The sequence below is a fragment of the Nanorana parkeri genome, unplaced genomic scaffold, assembly GCF_000935625.1.
Source record: "Nanorana parkeri isolate BGI_ZX_2015 unplaced genomic scaffold, ASM93562v1 scaffold194, whole genome shotgun sequence".
In the NCBI taxonomy this organism is placed as follows: Eukaryota; Metazoa; Chordata; class Amphibia; order Anura; family Dicroglossidae; genus Nanorana; species Nanorana parkeri.
The window spans coordinates 287,756-301,366 of record NW_017306462.1 but is presented as its reverse complement, the minus strand read 5'-3'; the positions used below and the strand labels follow the sequence as shown (position 1 = coordinate 301,366).

General features: G+C 40.8%; 1 long non-coding RNA gene across 1 annotated transcript in view; it reads left to right on the top strand.

Moving 5' to 3' along the window:
• The window catches only part of LOC108786138, a 24,892-nt gene that overhangs the window by 11,009 nt on the left and 272 nt on the right, over nt 1-13,611 (top strand). Inside the window, exon 2 of the long non-coding RNA XR_001941179.1 lies at nt 954-957. This is a non-coding gene — a long non-coding RNA (uncharacterized LOC108786138). The remainder of the gene's footprint in view (nt 1-953; nt 958-13,611) is intronic.

Sequence of the window (13,611 nt, the reverse complement as noted above, 5' to 3'; positions counted from 1 at the left end):
CCCCCCCCCTGTCACAGCAGAGAGCCGTGACAGGATCGAGAGGTGAGCGATCTACTGAACCGACCTGTGACAGTCTCATTGTCACAGGTCGGCTAGAACTATGAGGTGAGTGAAAATCACTCACCTCATAGTTCTCCTTTAAGTATCAGCACAAGACACTTATTCTAGGGTGCAGAAAGTCAATATGTTAGCATTAGCAGCTACAGGAGATTAATTGTGGTTTGCACCCGTCAAGCCCAGCTCAAGCCAAAACCTTTTTCTTAGTTTTGGACAGAGTGGGATAGGTATAGCACCGTTCAGCCTCTTACTGTGGTTTGAGAACTCGCTGTGATGATGTCCCCTCATTTTCTGTCAGAACAGAAAGCAATGGGCAACCGCTTTAGTCAGGGCATAGACTGCATCAAGACTTATTTTTCAACAGGAAGGAAGAGTTAGAACCTCTGTAAGATGATTACTACTACATGTGTCTTCCTACATTGGTGGCAAACACTCACTCATTTCCTGTCTTGCTGTCACAGGGACAAGACCCTAACCCTAAGTATTTACTTTTACCAAGTATATGTAAAAATAAAAAAGCCTGAAGTTTGACCTTAAAGAGGAACTGAATTTGAAGCTGAGCACAAACAGAGTGCAAAGGACTAATCATCAATACTGCCTGCAGTCTCCCTGCAGCTGATATTTCCCCATTACTGACTTATCATGCTTTGTACTGCACTGGCCATCTAGGTAGAAGCAGGCTTTTGCTTTCTCATTTTCATTTTCTCATTCAGCAATAAGAACAGTGTGCAGTACAGTAGTGACATCACTCAATCTCACTCCAAATCTCCCGAGACTAGCAGTCACATGCAGCAGTGCCTTAGATCTCCCACGGCAGATATACAACTGAGGTTGTCGGCACAGGAGTTCCTAGGCACATTCACATACCAGGAGGTGTACTGCTTTTTTTTCAGGAGGGGTGTAGACAAAAGGTAAATTTTTAAGGATTCTGCTTAGGCACCTTCACCATTTCTAGATATTTCCTATAACACAATACAACTTTGCTTTTTGAGTTCAGGTTCACTTTAAAGCTGTCCTTACAATATCCCTCCTTGGAATCCTGCCTGCAACCCTAACACTAATTTTCCTTGTATCCCTAACACTAATCCACCTTATGCAAAAATATTTACTTGTTGGCATACTCACTCCTTTTTACCGGGATCTTCAGTTTCAAAGGGAAAAGAAAGCCAACCTTCATATACCGGTGCCACAATCCCAGCTCCAAGATCAAATTCGTTGGCAAAAACTATAGATCCAGCTCTGGTTAAGGTGAAATTGGCACCATGGTGTCTGACTCCTTACCAGCATCTGAAAGTTCACACTTCAACAATACCAGCCATGTATGTTTACCATTTGTTTGATTTTTTTCTTGTGTGTGAATGTCTGACTCATGCCTGTACTGTGCTTACGGGTGATTGACAGTTATCCTATTGGCATTAGAGGACAAGCTCTCATCAGCAGCACCTGCTCCAAGCAAGCCGGTATCCTAACAGATATATGTCAAGCTGTACGGAATGCCTGAATATACTGATGTTTGATATATACTGCAGCTTTGTACGCAAATTCATTCTTTCTCTCAATTGTGATGGCCAATACTCAGACCTGTAGGGAGCAGAGTTTCATGTATTGTACAGTGAAGATTAATTATGTTCAGCCTTGCAGCATGTTGTCATTCCACAAGAAGCATTGTTGAAGTTTTGTTGAAATGAAGTTGACAGTGAGATATCACAGGACATAAGAATGGAATCAATTACCGCTCTTATTAGTCTTGTTTAATGAGCCAGTTAATTGAGCCGCATGTCAAAAGTTCATAATGTACCAGTGACCACTCTTGTTTCAGCAGTTATCTAAATGTCACATTAGGAAGTCCTTTGGCATACATCTTCTCTTTTATCATCCACCTCTTAAAGGGCAGCTATACGCAAATTGCACTAACCTTCATAAAGAAATGGAAACATTTCATAGCTATATAAGGGGTATTCAGGGTCCTTCTTAAAGCTGCCTTGTCGCTATGCTTAGACAATTCAATGGTAGATATCCTGTAAATGAATAGGCTGAATAATTATATAGGTGAAGGGACACAGTTGCTCAGTTCAAGAACTCTAGCCAATCTGCTGCTATCCAACACTTGTGGGTATGTCTGATGTTCCTGGCTGAATGCTGTGGTTTCTTCTATCAACCCTTATATCTTTACTGTGTTCCACCATGATGTAGCGGTCAGTAGGAGAAACCACAACATGCTGCAGTAATGCACTCCAACAGTAAAAAGTAAAAGTGCTGGATAGCAGCTGCGCCCAGAACTCTTGAAGTGAGTGAAGATTTATTTTGCTGGCCACCATTCATGCTCAATAATCTATGAGGTATCATGGCTTACTTTGTGTGGAACACAAAAATCTGGCTGTGCCATGAAAGAGCCACTTGCTTGTTTTTGTCCTCCCGTCCCGCAAGGCCAAAGGTTCCCAGTCCTTCCTTGCTGGTGTAGTTATAAGAAAGGAACTTCACTAGCATGGGAGAAGCCCTTCCCTCTGACTATGTAATGCCAGGCAGCAGTCCCTGAAAAGAGGTAATTTGATGGAGGTCAATAGAACGGTGGATATCGGAGAAAGAGTGCGCAAAGGCTGGCATTAGTAAAATGCCTTGTATGCTGGTACAGTAAATATATACTGTATATGAGCCTGTTGGACATTCCATTCCCAAACCATAGATGTTAATACAGAGTTGACCATCCCTTTTGCAACTATAACAGCCTACACTCTTCTGGGTGGAATTTCTTCAAGAATTTGGAGATTTTGAATGTGTCTGTGGGAATTTGTGTCCATACAGCCAAAAGAGAATTTGTGAAGTTAGATAATGATATTAGACAAGAAGGCCTAACTTACAATCAGTGTTCCAATTTATCTCAAAGGTGTTTAGTATGGTTGAGGTCAATGCTTTGTGCAAGTCACTTGAGTTCCCCAACAATAGTCAAACCATATCTTTACAGAACTGGTTTTGGGCACTGGGACGCAGTAGTGCTGAAACAGAAAAGAGCCTTCCTTGCACCAAAATGAGATGCACAACTGTCTGAAACAGTTGTGATTAACTTTCTTGATATAGGGGACTTAAGTGTGGCCCCTGTCATCGCTAAAGGGTTGCACATAATATTCAGTGTTAGAGGCAGCAGACACACAACAGGATATGGTGGAAGACTATGGCATGATACACAAGAGACTGTGAACATGCTATAGGAATTGTTGGAGACTAGTTACATGGATTAGGAGATATAGACTGGAAACACATTACATAAGACTTCTAGAGATCACTGTGATAGCAGGGCAATAGGGAAACACAGATTAGTCTCTGCAAGGTCCCAGTGGCCACACAGAAATTACCAAAGGGCCCCATACGGCCCTGGGCCTCAGGATACGCACCAGGGGTCTATCTTGTCTTTGTATGTTTTGTTACTACAAATGCCTGAATGCAATAATTTGGAGGGTTGTCTATATGCTTTGGGTCATATAGTGTATATAAATGAACAAAAGAAGGAGCATATATAAACTTTTTGTAATATAAATATAAAAGAACTGGTAACAGCAAGCAGATTTCAGATACATGTTACAATAATACCTTAATGTGTATACTTATCAAAGCACATTAAACGTTAATACTCACTAAAATTCATGATGCAGAACTTTAGCTAACTTCACCTTTACTAAATCAAACTTCCATCCTATGTGCGATAAACAGTCCACACAATGATAAAGTGCTGAACATGTTGTTACCGTCTCACCAATAATTTGCTCAAATTACTACCATCAAGAAGGAGAAGTTAGAGAAGGATCTGTTTTTACATTGAAAAAATTGTTTTGAACATCTGCTTTGTGTTCACTAATGTCCTCAGACAAGGTATGTATTTTTCAGCAGAATCATCAGGAGAATAAAGAAACTATATGCAAACAGGAGTTTAAGGAGATTAAAAAAAGATTAAAGATTACATTTTAACCATGATAAAAATAAGTAGAACATTTTAAAAAGAAGGATTATTCTCAAGTGTTCTCACACTTCAAAGCTGAAAATGATGAGATACAAACCGCAGGGAAAAAAAGTGAATTCTGCTGGTATTAAAAAAAAATTATGTAGTAAAGAACAGTGGTGGCTATTAGCTTTGAAGGAAATGTGTCAATCCCCTTCTTGCTTTTCTCAGCAGTGGCTCCCTTTGTAGGCCTAATAAAGCCACTGCTATTTCAGGGCGACGCATATCGGTGTAGCTTCTTGCAATGTTTTGGCTTCCCTAAACCGGAGCTGGTTTTGGAGATTGGGCCCCCAGTGTAGGCAGCACCAGATTACGGCCTTCCAAGGCCTTCGATCTTGTGTGGATGCCATTAGTTTCTGTCCAAGATCATTCAGAATTGATTAACAAGTACATTTGACCTGCTTCAAGTGGGTTTTGCATTCCCATAGACTTGAATGGTAATGCAAAACCCACCTGAAGCAAGGAAAAAGCCTGACTACACCATCTCCTTGCTTTTATTTTTTTAACCCTAAGCTATTTTGTGCAACATCTTTCTTCCCCCAGTGGACTGTTTAGCTCTATATATAGATAGAACCAGCTCTTAAACCAGAAGGACAATCTGTTGCTATGCTCAGCTAGTGATCTGGTTCTGGGTGTATGTATCTAGAGGGTTAAAAAACAATATTCCATACTTTGACCTACTGTCAGGAGGTTTTGCACATGCCATCTTTGGAATACTTTCACTACAGACAATTGTTACACTTTGTTAGGTTCTTTGAAAACACCTAACGTGATGTCTTCCTTTAGAACAACCTACGAACATTGGTGTCTTGGAGCCAGGGGCCAGAGGGGGGGAGTTTCGCTGCTCTATTCCCTCCTGGTAGAATCTGAAAGTAAACTACCCTATATGTTAGCTTGGTAACAAGACCTGGAAAAGGTTATTCCTCTGGATGTCTGACATCAATGTTGTTCCCATGTGTCATCTGGTTTACTCAATATTTCACTAATAGAAGCTAATTATAAGGTTTTATCCAGGTGGTATTTGGTTCCCGCCAGACTAGCGAGAATATACCCAGAGGTCTTGCCTCATTGTTTTAGGGGATGTGCTCACTTGGGCACGATATATCACATATGGTGGGAATGCCCCAAATTGAGACCTTTTTGGAAACGGCTGTATGCTCTCATATTTAGGGTTACTGGGGTGAGAGTCCCACGAGATCCCCAATATGTGTTGCTGAATTACCCGATTCCAGGACTGTCTAAAGCTTTGGATAAATGAATTACTTTCTTTTTGTTGGCAGCCAAAATAACCATAGCTAGGGCTTGGAAAACGCCACCAATTCCATTCCACTCGGTTAAACAAATAATGTCGTGGATTATGGTCCATGAGAAACTTCACAGCATCCTCCAAGATACTAAAAAAAGCTTTCAATTGACCTGGACCCCCTGGTTGTTATATACAGGGGTGCTGGAAACCGGTAATTTTCATTGAACAATTATTCTGGAATTTTTCTCTGGGGACTATGTTTAATGTTTAGGTAGATGTTGGGCTATTTGGTCGGGGATGGAGCTACTCTTTTCGGACTCTTAAGCTGTTTTGAGTTTTTGTTTTTGCTGATGGGGGATAAATTGGCAAGAATAGGGTGATAGACATGATCTGTTTTACAGAACTATTATATATGGTGTGTATGGCATCTAGTGATCCCCCCTACTACTTGACTATGCTAATGTGGAAGAATCTGAAATGCAATTGTATGCTATACTGACTGTGCATCATGTGCTATTTTATTGTTTTATTCTACTTTGGAAAATTAATAAAATACTTTGAAAGTTAAAAAACAATATTCCATCCATTAAAGTCCAAGTCCTTATTATTCATCCCCCCTCCTTCCATTGAAGCACCCCTTGCTGCCTTCAGAAAAAAAAACAACTTTGTATATATACCTTTTTTTTTTCTTCTTCAGTCTAGTTGCTTGACACCACATGTCCTCTTGCCTCTCTTCTGTAAATGAGCTTTTTTAAGCAATCCATTCAATTTACAATTAGTCAGACAGACCTTTGCAATACGCACATTATATGGCCAAACACTTGTGGACACCCAACCATCACACCTGTAAGAGCTGGCACATAGCCATCCTGCAATCTCTATTGACAAATGTTAGCCTACAAAGACATTTAAAAACATTATGCACTTCCAACCTAGTGACAACATGTTTGGGGAGGTCCTTTTCTGTTCTGACAAGACTACATAACAGTGCACAAAGTCAGCTCCGTAAAGACAGTTGGTTGTTGAGTTTGGTGTGGAAGAACTTGAGTGGCCTGCACAAAACCCTGACTCCAACCCCATTGAACACATTGAAGATCAATTTGAATGCTGATTGCAAGCCAGGTCTTCTTGCTCAGCATTAGTGCCTTATCTAACAAATGCTCTCTTGGCTGAATGGACACAAATCCCACAGACACACTCCTAAATCCTGTGGAAAACCATCCTAAAAGAGTGGAGGCTTTTATAAACACATAATGGGGCCAACTTTATATTAATGCCCATGGTTTTGGAATGGGATGTTCAACAATCTAATGTAGATGTGATAGCCAGGTTCACATTCGTTTGGTCATATTGTGTAGGAGCAAGGAACAACAAAATAGGATTGCAATGCATGTATCCAACATTTAGGCATGACATGCATTAAAGATTTCTCATGAATAAATCTTTCTCACCAATTTTTTTCTCTATACCTCAAGCTGTTCCCTTGCCAAAATAAGTATGGTTTCAATGTCTACTTTGGCAGGAGCCAGTTACAACCATTCTTCTGTATTTATTCACCAGATCTATTTATGAGCCTCCTAAATGAAGAATGGGAATGCATGAAGTGTAATCATTTGAGAAGAGGATTGATATTTTCTTCAGCAAGTTGTTTCAAAGATTCAGCTGGCAATACGTTTTATTGAAAGCAGACACATTTTCCTTCCATGAAGCCATAATTACAGGTTTTTCTATGTGCCCACTAAAATCTTTCTGCAAACTCTACACAACTCACAGCCATGACCCAACGTGCCCATTCGGGAATCACATTCTCTGGCTTTCTAACCTACAATTTACAATCGTTATGGACAATTCTGATCCGTATAAAATATCCAAAAATGGGATCAAGCATATAAAAGTAGTGCCTGATTCCTGTCACATCGCTCATCTGTCTTTCAGACAGAAAGAGAAATGGTTATACTCTAAAAGATAGCAGAAGATGGATAGACAATTATTTTTTTTATTCCTAGCATAAAACATTGACGAATGATAGTCTTTCTATTCTAGAATATCGGCTCGCTGTTAGTTTGTGGAATAGTTGCAGTGATTTGTACTGTAATTTTTGTAATACTTTCCACTGAAAGATTTAATGATGTAAACACAATCACTAAAATGTTATGTAAGCTTTAACATGTTAATCTCATTTAACAATTCATATTTTAAATATTTTAAATCTGCAGCTTTCATTAATAAAATCTGATGATCATGCCATGATGGTCCTTGTTCAGATACTTCCTGTGATAGGGTGACAAGCAATTGTCTCCCAATTGCGTTAATTTATTGCCATCCTGTCACAAGGGCTTCCAATGGAAACTAAAAGTGGCTGTTTTGGCACACATTATACAGGCATGGTCCATGTCTTCCCGACTGTTTGACAACCCTTCAGACTATCCCTTCACATAAATAGCCGACATGTCACACATGTTGGAGTTTAATGACAATAGCATCCTTTTTATTAACCAAAATGAATACATAAGATAGTAACAAATGATACAATATATTTGGAGACCAAGGTCCTTTTAAGGCACTCTACGTAAATCTGTATTTGCATAACCCAGCAGCACAACACCCACTCAGAAACAATTGCATCCTTGATCACACATGAACAATTACTATTTTGCTGCCACTTAACCATACCTAATGCCCATTTGCCAAGATGGTTCCCTACCCAGTTTACAGTTGACCATAATGACCGCCTTCAAGGACATTGTCACATGCCCGCTTGTCCCACAAAAACAAAGGATAAAGTAAAACCAAAACATAAAAAAAGAGCTGGAGGGGAGATGGGAAGTTTGCCTGTCACAAGCTATCCTCCAACTAAAGACCTGTTTGCTCCCTCCTCTATACCAATCCCTGAGGCCCCTCCTGCTCCTCTCTGACCCGACCAATCAAGTAAGTATCACCTCCAATTTTCCTCCAATCTGATTAACTGTTTTGTTACTCAACTACTTTAAACTCAGTCATGTAGGCCCTATGCATTTCTGCTCCAGACCTCTGGATGCTTTTGCCATCAGCAAACCCATGCTGAAAAAAAAAATGCAGCCATTGCTGGAGTGCACGTAGACAGGATATCGCTTTCAATAGGTTGCAGGAGATCAGAGCAATGAGATGCAACAAATGATGAGAAAAGGGTAGAGCAGTATTTTATTATAGTAAATGTCATCCCAAAACCTTTCTAGTAATGGTTGGAGTGATGAAGGATTAGGACCCATGTTGGGATTTTACTGCTATCTGGGGTTCTTTTAGTGAGAGCTTTACCCTCACCTCCTCTTCTGCTGCCAACGATTTTACCAGACAGGAACTGAGAATAGACAGGAACAAAAATCTGACAGGAGTTCTAGCCTTCCTCTCTTCTACTAAAGATAATCATTTTTATTCATGTCTGTGTTGCTGGTGGAGAGTAAAGCTGGCCATACACCTTACAATTATCTGCAGAGTTTCTGTGGTCAGATGGAAAAGGTGCAACAGATTCCTCCATCTACACTTAACTGTGTGGATGGAGGAATCTCCACCTGGGCCAATCTGTTGCACTTTTTCCTTCTGACCACATAAACTCTGCAGATAATTGTAAGGTGTATGGGCACCTTTACCCTCATGTCCTTCCCTGCTGAAAACAGTTTCACTAGACAGGAACTGAGGGGAAAAAAATGTGTCAAGGGCACATAAAGAAATTTAAAAAATAACAGGGGAAACAGGGGAAAATCTATCTAAAAGAGGCAGTAATGGATAGTAGTGGATGGATGGCAGTAAAAACCTTCAACATTGTATCCAAAACTATGAAAAAAAAGGCTAACCGAACACTTTAAATTAAGCAGTAATTGTTTATGATGTACTCAGTGCTTTATCAAACTAGATGGCAACATTGATCGCAGGTAGAAACTTTCCATCTACCATCATTTTCATCCAGGCATTTATTTTGTTCACCTGGATGTTAGCTAAACCCCTATATCTGCTCATTTATTAATGCTCCTGCACAGAAGCCTGGTAAAATGTTGATCAGTGGTGTACACCAACAAGTACTGCCTTCTCACTGCAGCCTCACACACACACATGGATGAATGTAAGAGGGAAGTTGCACACCATAGAATCATGGAACAGAGCATGCAGGGTAAGAATCAAGCTGAGCTGAATTACTGTATTTATGGTGGTAAATAGAAGGCACATGCTGCGTTTGCTAAATAGCAGTTGCAGCCTACTATGGGATTATACTTGTTACCTAGATTTGCTTTTTACTCCTGTTTTTGGTATTTTTCCATAGAAAAGATTTATTTTTCAATTGCACAATGGTGAGTAGAATTTTCCTTAATCAAACACTCTCCCTTTGTTCAAGTTAACTCATGCGAGATCTTGCTCAAAGGCAGTTACAGTATCTATCACTACTTTCCTAATGACCTACAGTGAAATCTATGTCTTTCTTATCCTGACTATAGAGGACCTTTCAAACTTCTGAATATCAATGTCTTTTTACCACACTAAAGGGGTGACCTTGTTTCCTTTGTAGAGGCCGCCTTTTCATTCTGAGCCTGTACATGTTTCTTTGCAATCAAATATTCTTAGTTACATAAAGACTTGCTCATAGATTGCATCCTGGGTAACTGTCCATTAATGCTCTTAATATATGTTTATAAACTGGCAGCCACAAGGTTCTCTGTAATGTCTTCAAGGCTTTGTCTCTCTGTCGATTGACTCTACTGCACATGTTTTGTGACATTTGTATGTCCCTCTTACTTTTATTCACCAATGTTTAGTGCATTAATACAGTATATTCATATTCATATAAGATATTCATGCCGATATCTTCTTCCTACAAGGAGTTTATGTGTGTAATGTTTGTGTGCTGTCCATTAAATCATACCTTCCAAATCTCCCTCATTTGTAACCAAAAGCCCCTGTGTCCCTCTATCCTCCTCAGTTGTCCCTCTTTTTGGTCTGTTGTACAGATATCTATAAAAAGGCTCACTTTAGCTTCACTACTAAAAGTGTTATTATACACTAAGAGGGTTATCCATAAAGCTGCCGAAGACAGCCGAGTGAGTAAACTACCCGAAGTGAAGTGAGCCGAACGCTATTCGGCTATTCACTTCAGGCTTGTACAGCTGATTTCAGTGGTACATCGGCTGAAATCAGCTGTAAATCGTCTCGCTTCAGCTGCACTTTGGTCAGCCGAACATGCTCAGCATGTTCGGTTGAGCCGAAGTGCTGAAGGATTTCGACTCAGCCGATCCAACATCTAGATCGGCTGAGCCAAAGCTCCGGCAGCTCACTCGCTGCTGTTCGCCCCTATTCAAATAAAAATGTAAATAAATAATAATACATTTAAAAAATAAATATTTACAAAAAATTAAAAAATTAAAATAAAACAATTGGGGGAGCTAGCAGTGACAGCTAGCTCCGCCCAACTGTTTCCTATTGGCTGGGACCTGCTAGAGTCTTCTAGCAGGTCCCGGCCAATGACTGTTTAATGGATCCTTTGGCTAGCTTTGTGAATAACCCTTTATCTTATCACCTAATTATCTTGTTAGCTATTTTGAAAAGCCAGTGTAAAAGAGAAGTAATGGAGAAAAAAACAAAACAATTATCATCTCAGACCGTTGGGAGGTATGTGTAAACAATTAACCCCTATAGTTATTTACATCGTACAGGAGAATGTTTTCATGTACAATGTAAGGCAGTGAATTTAGTTTATGTAAAGGCAATTGAAAATTAACGTTTGTTGCAATTAACCTACCTGGCGGTATGATATTCCTAGCATGGAAAATTCACCCCGAGCCAGACTCGGGAATACCGCCAGGGAGGTTAAGTGACATTAACAGAACTATTCGCAGAAGGGTAAAGTGCTTGGAGAAGGCAGGCGAAGTGAACAATCTAGGACAACAATGCTGAAATGGAAAGTGAGCTAAAGTGGAGAATTTTTCGAAATCAGGTATTTTGGCCTAGGTTGTTCCCTTCTCCAAACTCTTCACCATTTACAGGTTTACTTACAAAGCTGCCAAAGGCAGCAAAGTGAATAACCGAGCCGAAGTGAACAGAGCTGAACGACGTACGGCTTCAGCTGAACCTCCCGCAGCTCACTCGCTGCCATTCATCCCTATTCTCAAATCTGAGCATAGGGGTGAACAGTGAGTGAATAGCCGAATTCCGCCAAGCTATTCTGCTCGGTACCTCCGTGATAACGAGCAGAATAGAAAATCAGTAAAAAGAGTGGGAAAAAAGGTTGAAAAAATTATTTAACAAATCTGAACAAATAGTAACATTAAATAATATTTATATTTAAAAAAATTAAAACAATTGGGCGGAGCTAGCAGTGACAGCTAGCTCCACCCAACTGTTTCCTATTGGCCGATACCTACTAGAGTCTTCTAGCAGGTCCCGGCCAATGAATAACAACTGGACGGAGCCGGTCGTGGCATCACGGCCGGCTCTGCCCAATTGTTATTGTTTATTGACAGATCAGCGTCCCCAGGTCATTTGCGGGGACCGCCCTGCTCCGCCCGGCTGTCATTTGCTGGGCCCTGCTTCAGCTGTCACTTCGGCTCAGTCAAGCCAAAGAGTATGCTTTCAGCTCGGCCACCTTCGGCGGCTGTACGGGCAATTGTGAATAGCCCGCATAGCAGCACTTCGGTTGGAAAAGAGCAGAAGGATCAGCCGAAGCTATGGCTGTATCCTTCGAATCAATAGTGAATAACCCTGTATATATGTAAATAATGTTTATTTTAACTTTTGACATGCCACAGAAAAATTTGCACCCAGATTCAGATAAGCCCCCCTGCCTGCAGATCCGGCAAATCATCCTCCCCATGTTGAGGGCATGTGGCACACGCTCGTCCCTCTCCCCCCTTCCTGCACTGCCAGCCTGATACTCGGATCATGGTGGCATCCTTGTCTGTGCAGTTTTTTTTCTCCATCTTACAATGTAGGAAAAAACTGTAATTACCGGATCCACTTCAGTGTAAGGGCAGCTCGATCTAAACAGACGGACATCTGCTTACCCCCAATCTTGCACGATCAGGTCTGGCAAAACGGATCTCTGATCCATTTGTTTTTCTGGGCCTGGCTGGTGCCAGTTTTAAGCGGATGTCCATTCAGTTAGATCTGGCTGCCCATACACTAACATTGGGCTTCTGATAAGGTCTACCTGAAAAACTGGCAGGCGAACCTGATCGTAAAGCCTGTGTGAAAGGGGCCTATCAGAGACACAGAAAGCTATAAAAACCTGGCAGTGGTTAAACCATCATCACTCCATCCAAATCTAAAAAAAAGTTTTGCCTTTAGTTATACTTTAAGCATTCAACATGTCCTTTTCACAGGGTGGCTGTATTTACATTTTGTAATCCTCCGGCACACACACCACCTAACTCTACTCTGATATCTGGGGGAGTACTTCTGACTCCTGAACACGGTTTGTTCCTATTTCCCAGCAGGAGCTCACCTGACTCCTCTCCGACTTCTGGGGGAGTCCTCCTGACTCCTGAACACAGTCTGTTCCTATTTCCCAGCGGGAGCTAATTCCCCTAGACAGCATCCTTTCCTTAACAGCTGTGCAAACCTGTGCAATCATTGGGTGCTGGACACTGCTAAAGCCTTGACCCTGGACTGGAGCTGTCTTCCCTCCAGTATCACTTTGAAACCTCCCTGTTCCAGGATCCCAAGCAGAATCCAGAAAAACCCTTGCTTCCTGACACCTTTCAGCCCATCTGGCTGAGAGCCCTGGATGATCATAACACCCAATTCTACAGTGGGATTGTCACACAATACCACAATATTTTAAAAGAACATGATTACATTTTTGCATTTGATAAAAAACCTTTTTTTAATTACCTTTTCTTTATATTTTTCAGTCAACTTTTGTACACTGTTACTGATTCAAAAACCAGCACATCTGCACAGCTCTTCTCCTCAGCTTCCCACCAGTGCAAAAGGAAGATAGGTTTCTCTGTGATTTCAGGAGATGCAGGTACATGTTAATCCAAAGCCTCGCGTCCTAACACAGTGCAGACAGTGAGGTCTAGGTGCCAATTGCACTGTTTTGGCCAGCTATCAATCAGACTTCAAAGTGCTATTTCCAAAGTGGCCTCAACAGCTTTGTTATTCTCAGCATTGTTTCTAGATGTTGTAGATTTTGGTCAACACTGCATTATAATTACATTTATGTAAAGTTTAATGAGCTCTTAATCTTTGGTCCAAGCTGCTTTTATAGATAATTCATTCATTTTAGCAAAACAATTAGCCTAATTTTAGGTTTATAATGCAAATTATGCGAAGTGCCCCCCCCCCCACACCA